General features: G+C 34.1%; 1 long non-coding RNA gene across 1 annotated transcript; it reads left to right on the top strand.

Annotated features, from left to right (window-relative positions):
• The first annotated feature begins 3,379 nt into the window (after window positions 1-3,379).
• Window positions 3,380-4,793, top strand: LOC120355227. Its single transcript, XR_005573457.1, has 2 exons — window positions 3,380-3,564; window positions 4,574-4,793. It is a non-coding gene; the product is annotated as an uncharacterized LOC120355227 (long non-coding RNA).
• The last annotated feature ends 2,717 nt before the right edge of the window (window positions 4,794-7,510 follow it).

Below are 7,510 nucleotides of genomic sequence, written 5' to 3' on the forward strand. Positions count from 1 at the left end.
CTTTCCTTCATCAAAAAACATAATGTAATATTTGGGAAGCTGCCGGAGTAATTCGGTGTTACAAACCATTACAGTTTTATTGAAATTCAAGCCACAAGCTTTCGTGAATAAAAACTTACATAAACACACACGCATATTAGTATATTTCGCACCTAGGGCCGAAAATGAGACTTTTCCGACTCGAAATCGGTTTTCAAGTCCGAGGCCGAGGACTAGAAAAGAGTGAGAGCCGGAAACACATTTTTGCCCGTGGTGCGAACGCAATTTTTCGCCACACAAAAAATAAAACAATGTATATATATATGAGAATAATTGTTTATTAGGCACTTCTAAAAGCAAACCTGGAACGAGCTGGGTTTGGGTAAATTTCTATTTGTCTAAATAACCTAAAATATTATGTTCAATCATGTTTTAATGTGGGAGGTTAAGTTTATACTTTTTTATTCTTTCAAATGGCAATAAGATGATATTATTATGAATGTTTTTATTCTTGAATAATAAACACAAAAATGATAATTTTTTGGATCAGCTGTTTTAGCGCACTTGAAATTTGGACAATCTGGATGTCAACAATGCTTGTTATCGGAAGTTGAGGTTAGAAGTTCTATCCTACTCTGAAAATCGAATTTGAATAGTTTATAATATATCTTATTTGTATTTCATTCATCCAAATAGAATGATAGTATCTTTTTGCAAAATACTTTATTCAATTCTAGTTGCATAGACTGATTCCGTTTCATGAACTATTTTGTGAAAACGTACACATCAAATCAGAATCAGCTGACTTCAAGGTTATTTTACAGCCCTAGGGCCGTAAAAATTTTACCGGCCTGGTCAGAAAACAATCACTTTCGGCCTCCATATGACGCACAAAAACCAGCTCATTACATCCAAGTGGAGCGAAATAGTTATTTGTGCAACTAGTGCGCAAAGTGACAGTTTGCTGCACCGAAAGAAACGTTTACGCCCGAGCCGTAGGCGAGGGCGGAATGGTTTCTTGAGTGCAGCAGAGGAACTTTGCACACGTATTTCACATTAAGTTTTTCCTACAGTTACCATTGAATATGAAAAGTGGGTAATTATGGGTAAAATTGCCTGAAATGCATCAAATGTTTTTCTGTGTAATTTTATTATTGATAAAAACCTTAATTTATTGTCAAATTGAATAAAAATGTTGTCCTTGGTTATAATATCTAATACTAATAATTAGCGCGTTGTGCTTGGTTGCACCTCTGCTCACTATAGCAGCCCAGTCACTGTTACCAACTTCATTTTGATTTTGCTGCACTGTTGCTCCATATAACCTACTAAGTATTTTGCATTGCCATGTTGCAAATCTGGAGTGCAGAAAAATTTTTCCCGCACTAGAGCGGAAAAGTGATTCTTTGCGTTCTGTAATCAGTGCAGCAATGGCCTCTTTTCAACGTAACTGTAGGAAAAATAAATTACACTCTTCCTACTCTTATTTAATTAATTTTATCGGTATTATTTATTCATATATTATTCTGTTTTGTAGGATGATTCTCCGTTGGCCAGTCTACCACTGCTCGGCTATTCCATATCCACCCCAAATGAGAAAGATGGAATCCATAAAGACTACGTGTTCAAGCTGCAATTCAAGAACCATGTCTACTTCTTCAGAGCGGTGAGCGAGTATACTTTCAACAGGCGAGATTTTATTGTATTTATTTACTAGCAGGTAACCCGTGCTTCGCAAGGGTCTATTTTAAAAACTTGACGTAATGAAATCTAAAAGAATTGAAAATAGGCCTATAAGAATCCTCGGTTGATTAAGAATTTATATGCAGCATTTCAAGTAAATCAGTCCAGTAGTTCAGACGTGATGATGCGTCAAACATAATTTTCATATCCTTTACACGTGTGTACGTGTTTAAGCAAGTTGTTTCCTTCATTATAGTATAGAAGATGATAGATACATGGATATTTCATCCATGTATCTATCATCTTCTATACTATAATAAAAGAAATGAATGAGAATAAATTTTGAAAGGTTTGAGATATCGATGTGCGATTTTCACTATACCTTTTCGCTGGAAATCTTGTATCGGAGTCATGGATCATATGAACCACCTTTCAATTAAAAAAAGAAGTTTGATTCAAAATGACAAAAAGACAAGACAAGACATGATCAGACACAATACTTCACATAGTTGCTTATGACGCAACACACACTGATTAGTCATTGCAATTAGACATAAGCAACCATATGAAGTATTGTGTCTGATCATGTCTTGTCTTGTCTTGACTAACTGGTGTGTGCCTAGTCTAACTGTGTACGATGGTAGCGTGAACTTTACTAATTTCTTTACCCTGCATTTCTATTTTATTTTTTGTAGCACTAGTGTGCCACCACTTTATTCTCTGCGAACTGATTCAAAATTCAAAATTTTAAATTATCATTCCTGGACCGAAAATCTAGTGACGAAGCAGTGTGTGATTACATAACCTTATCTTTTGGACAACATTAACATTTTATCAAAATTTTTGGAGAGAAATAGTACAGGCTCAGCCTAGTTTTTCCTCCAATGTCATAATTTTCTTATGATTATAGTATTTCATACAATAAATGAATGAATTATTCAAATAATCTTTTCGCCACACTGCACAGAAAGCAGCTGTTTTCCAGTCCCTACGTAGATCTGAAAGACATTGTTTGCAGACGACTCTCCTCTGACGTCAGAACAGGTTTCTTTCCGGCCAAGGCCGGAAAGATTACCCTTTTCAGCCGCTAACATGGAACTAAGAAAGGTGATCAAAAAACTTTTTATTATTTGTGTTAATTATTCAATAATTAAAATATTTATAAAATCATCTTATTGTCATTTGAAAGAATAAAAAAGTATAAACTCAACCTCCCACATAATTTAACATCATCTTTTAGGCTATTTAGACAAATCAGAATAAGAAATAAAAATACTTGGACAATTTCCTGGTATTCAGATTACCTCAGATTTGCTAGAGCCATCACCTTCCACTTCTGCTTTCAGAAGTGCTAAGTAAACAACTATTCTTATATATATATATATATATATATATATATATATATTGTTTATTTTTGTGTGTGGCGAAAAATAGCGTTCGCACCACTGGCAAAAATGTTTTCTAGTCCTTGGCCTACGGCCTCGATTTTGAGCCGGAAAAATCTCATTTTCTGCTCTAGGTGCGAAATATACTATTTGTTCTACCTTCTTATTTTACATGAATTTTATCCAGTCCTTTTTGTTAACTAATTCAAATTATCTCGCATTTTCAATGAATTTGGTTGTATGATGTTTGAATGTTGCGGCGGCGGCGGCGGCGGCGGCGACAGGTGGATGGAGGTGATCAGAAGCGCGACTCAGCACTCGGGACGAGTTCGCTTCTTCGGCAACAATCGGCAGTTCGGCAGCGAGCTGGAGGAGGAGGAGAAAGAGGAGGAGGAGGCCGAGAGTGAGGCGTGACATTCGTCCTCCTCTCCCCCTAACCACCGCCATCTTGAGGAGGAGTCCGCCGCCATCTTGAATACTCCCACTCTTAGTCGCGGCAAGTCGTTGCGCCGATTCGGTGAGATCATTTATGAAAAATTAAAATCATAATTTCATTATTATTTGAAATTAGTTTATACATATCAGTATCAGAGTCAGTTAAAGTATAATTTCCATGAGTTGTGATTGGACTATTCCCACTGAGTCCGGCTAAGTGAGTATGAATTGTCCCATTAGAATGTTATTTTTAAATAAAATGTAAAAGGGACAAAAGGGTACTGGATATTTTCATTTTATTTTAATAATAGGGGTGTGGTAAGTAGCCTACCTTATATAGAAAAATTGAATAACCCGTTAGAACTTATGGGAATAATATTCTCTTTGATACTGATAAGTAAGAATCCGCCTTTAGATTTGTTGTAAAACACAATTTGCAAACACTGTAAAAAAGAATGATTTAAGACAGTTTATGAAGATTTTAAATTGAGATTGATTTTTTAAAGTAATTATTTGCAAACAGTAGAGAATGACTCGAAACAAGAAATCAGCTAAACAGTAGAACCTTTATAATTTGATTTTTTTTGTAAAATAATCACTATTTACAGTAAATTAGCACTTTTCACCACTCAACTTTGTATGTTGTGAAAGAGCAACTCAATTTGCGTTGCCTTACTATCATAAGGTTGTTCTCTGTATAGAAGCTGCCTTAGTTATAATAATAATAATAAATTTATTTCCATTAATATACAAACAAGCAATCTAATCAATAAAATGTACATAATATTTAAAAATACAATATATGAAATTTACTACAAATATAAATAAATTGAATTTTTTCGAAAATTAACCTACTCAACTATGGGAAACCCATGTACTAGACTAGAGCAGGTGTAATTTCAAGCAGTTATGTTGTTTTTTATTTTAATTGTAATTTCCACAATATCAACTGTTAAGATCGTCTCAAATTTGTTTTTTTTTATAATTTTGCTCCTATTCATTCATCTTTATGTGATTCTATCTTATGTTCATTTTTTTGTTGTTGATTTTGTTTTATTTTTTAAATTCGTTTTGTTTTCTTTTTTCTACAGGATCACCGGCTGTATTGTAACCAACCTTATTTGAGATTATTCAGATAAAGCGGCTTAGCACTATAGGAAGCTATGCTGGTCATGAAGGCCAGTGAATTTTGGCAATCTTGGTTAAAAGAAAAGAATATAATCAAAGTCTAAGAATAGTTTTTCCATAGGTTGAGATGCAATATAGAAGAGCAAAGATAGCCATAGTTGGTATTTTGAGCAGGCGGTTTACTCAAAGAACATAATGCATGATTTAATGAAAGCAACTAGATCTTTAGAAATCCCCACTGATAATCGCCTGGGCGGAATCTTTATCGTCTTCATTAAGAGATAGTAAAATTGGTTTCTTCTTTATAGTTTTATCTTTGAAAGATAATAGATGGTCAATTTTGGTCTCAAAGTTTGTAATATTTACAACGTGGCCACTGGTGGAGTCAGACTCTTCTTCTTCATTGTCAAGCCACCTAATCGTTTTCATGCCTTCGATAATATTTCTAAAGTATTGATAAGTTGATTCCATTCTTCTGTGATCACATTCATTCCTGACATGACATTGCAGAACTCGGTGAAAGATTCAAACAGAGTTTTGATAGACTGCACATTTGTTGAACTATCTTTCTGATCAATCGAAAGCTTTCTTCATGTTATCCAGTTCCACTTCGGTAAGAATTCTATTCAACTTCAGATCCATCATTTCGAATTCTTTGACCATATACTCTGGCCTCTGTGCCTTCTAGTGACTCTGGCCTCTTCCATTTCAACGAAAAGTTTTTGCAGTTTCTCATCACCAGTGGTGCCATTTCACCAAACTACTGGGGGGGGGCAAAGACCAAGAGGTATGAGGGGGGGGAAGTAATACCCCCAAAAGATAGAGGGTCCAGGGTTTTTCTCCATAAATGTTACATTCGAAGATGTTATTATATGCTTTAATTTTTTCAGTTTTATACAAATGTGGTTGAAGTATCAATACAAAAATATACATTATTAGTTATTAAATCATGAAATATTATCTGAAATATAGGCCTACAGAGAGGCCTTAAAGCTATTAGGATATATAGTTCAGAAATACACAAACAGATTTCTTAAAAATCATGGAAATTGGGGATCATATTCTAATTAGAAAATAACTTTCAGTTAGAAAGCTAAAGAAACATTAAGCTGGTCCTATAATTCTCATCAACTCTGTACATACATTTTTGATTGTCTGATTGTGCCCTTTATTTGCTTTCACTGTGACATCTTGCAACTTGTTAATTCTCACGTTGAAATTTATGCAATCACTCACTTATTGTGCCCTGATCAATAATTGTACCCATACTATATATAAACTTCAACTATACCACAGAGAAAAATATATTCTTTATTACTCCGTACCCGTATCCATACTTTCAAGGCAATTTTGCTACATTGTTGATACTGTAGGAGGAATTATACTACTGCTGTTTAAAAAAGTATTAAACCAGTATGAGATTCCAAGGATTCGTGTAGATAGACCCCCATTTTCAATATTTATCTGATCCTTGGGGGGGCCTGGGAAACCCCCTGCTCTCCCCCCCCCCCCTAAATGGCGCCCCTGCTCATCACTGCTTTTCTGTCGTCTGCTCTGTTCAGCCTGCGCAGAAACCATTGCCTCCATTCGCGTATTGTATTGTCTAAGTGCTTCTTCCACCTTCTCAATTCCCTGGGCTTCACTTCCATGTGTTTTCTTCAGCAAATTTGCCACAAACAATTTTCGTTTTTTCCTCAAGACAAGAAGTTTTTGATTACACTCCAAAGTGAGAATACTTTTCAGAATCTCGATTCTTTTATCGAAAATTCCATCTAGAGCTCGACACCAGACAGATAAGTCGGAGTTTGGAGGAAAAGATCGTGCTGATGAATGTGCTTTTGTTTGGCTTTTCAGTAGAACGATTTACTTCTTTAGATCTTCTACCATTATTACGTTATGCCCCACATCCAGGTCTACGGACATAGCATTCTTCGTAACCTTTGTTTTAATGTTTTTAGCCCGAGTAGCATACTTGAGAGTGTTGTAAGTATCTATTGGCAATCATAATTGAATTTCCTCAAATTTCCTCCAGGGGAATCTTTCAAAATTGACTCGACTCACAAATTGTAACCAACCATACTCAAATAAAGCTGCTTAGCACTATAGGAAGCTGTGCTGGTCATGAAGGCCAAAAAAATAAAATGAGCAATTTTTTGGTACAGTATAGAATATTTCCATAGTAGGAAGCTGAGCCTTATTCTTTGATTCTAATTTTGAAATCTAATAGTTCCTTTTTGAACAAATGTATTTCTTAATGCCACAATATTACGTCTATCCGACGAAAACATCCATACAGTAATGAAGTATTCAGATTTTAAATGTTATCTTAGATAACATTTTCGATTTTTTAAATCTATCATCTCTTTAGTAGTGTTCTACTATTGGATAATCCTTTTTGCATTCTAAGAAGTTATTCATTTATTCAGAAACAAATCTCCACGGATATGGTTTGTAAAATAAAGCAATAAAACTTTTCAAGCAATTCAATAATAATGTAATTTAGATATACATTTATTTAATCAAATAACAAGCAATATTTTGTCCTTGTTAAATGATTTTTGATGGTTTATTGTTGTTCAATTGAAGGGAAGTATGCTCTTCCCTAAAGACTGCGTAAAGTATTAATTTTATTCCATACAATATTTAGATTTTCCATATGTGTTTTGATTGAATCAAAATTATCATGAAGTTTTCTTATTAATAAACTAACAAGAGATTACTAAATTAATTTATTAATAATACTTTAATTATCATAGGAATCATTCATATTGATGTGAATATTAATATTATTTATTGATTTCCGTGTCAGGAATTCTAATAACAGTTTTCTAATGATTTTATTTTTGTTTTTTTGGTTATGATTCTATTATCAATGTTAGACTTGTTGATAACTTCACAAA

This window comes from Nilaparvata lugens, chromosome Y (genome assembly GCF_014356525.2).
Source record: "Nilaparvata lugens isolate BPH chromosome Y, ASM1435652v1, whole genome shotgun sequence".
Lineage (NCBI taxonomy): Eukaryota > Metazoa > Arthropoda > Insecta > Hemiptera > Delphacidae > Nilaparvata > Nilaparvata lugens.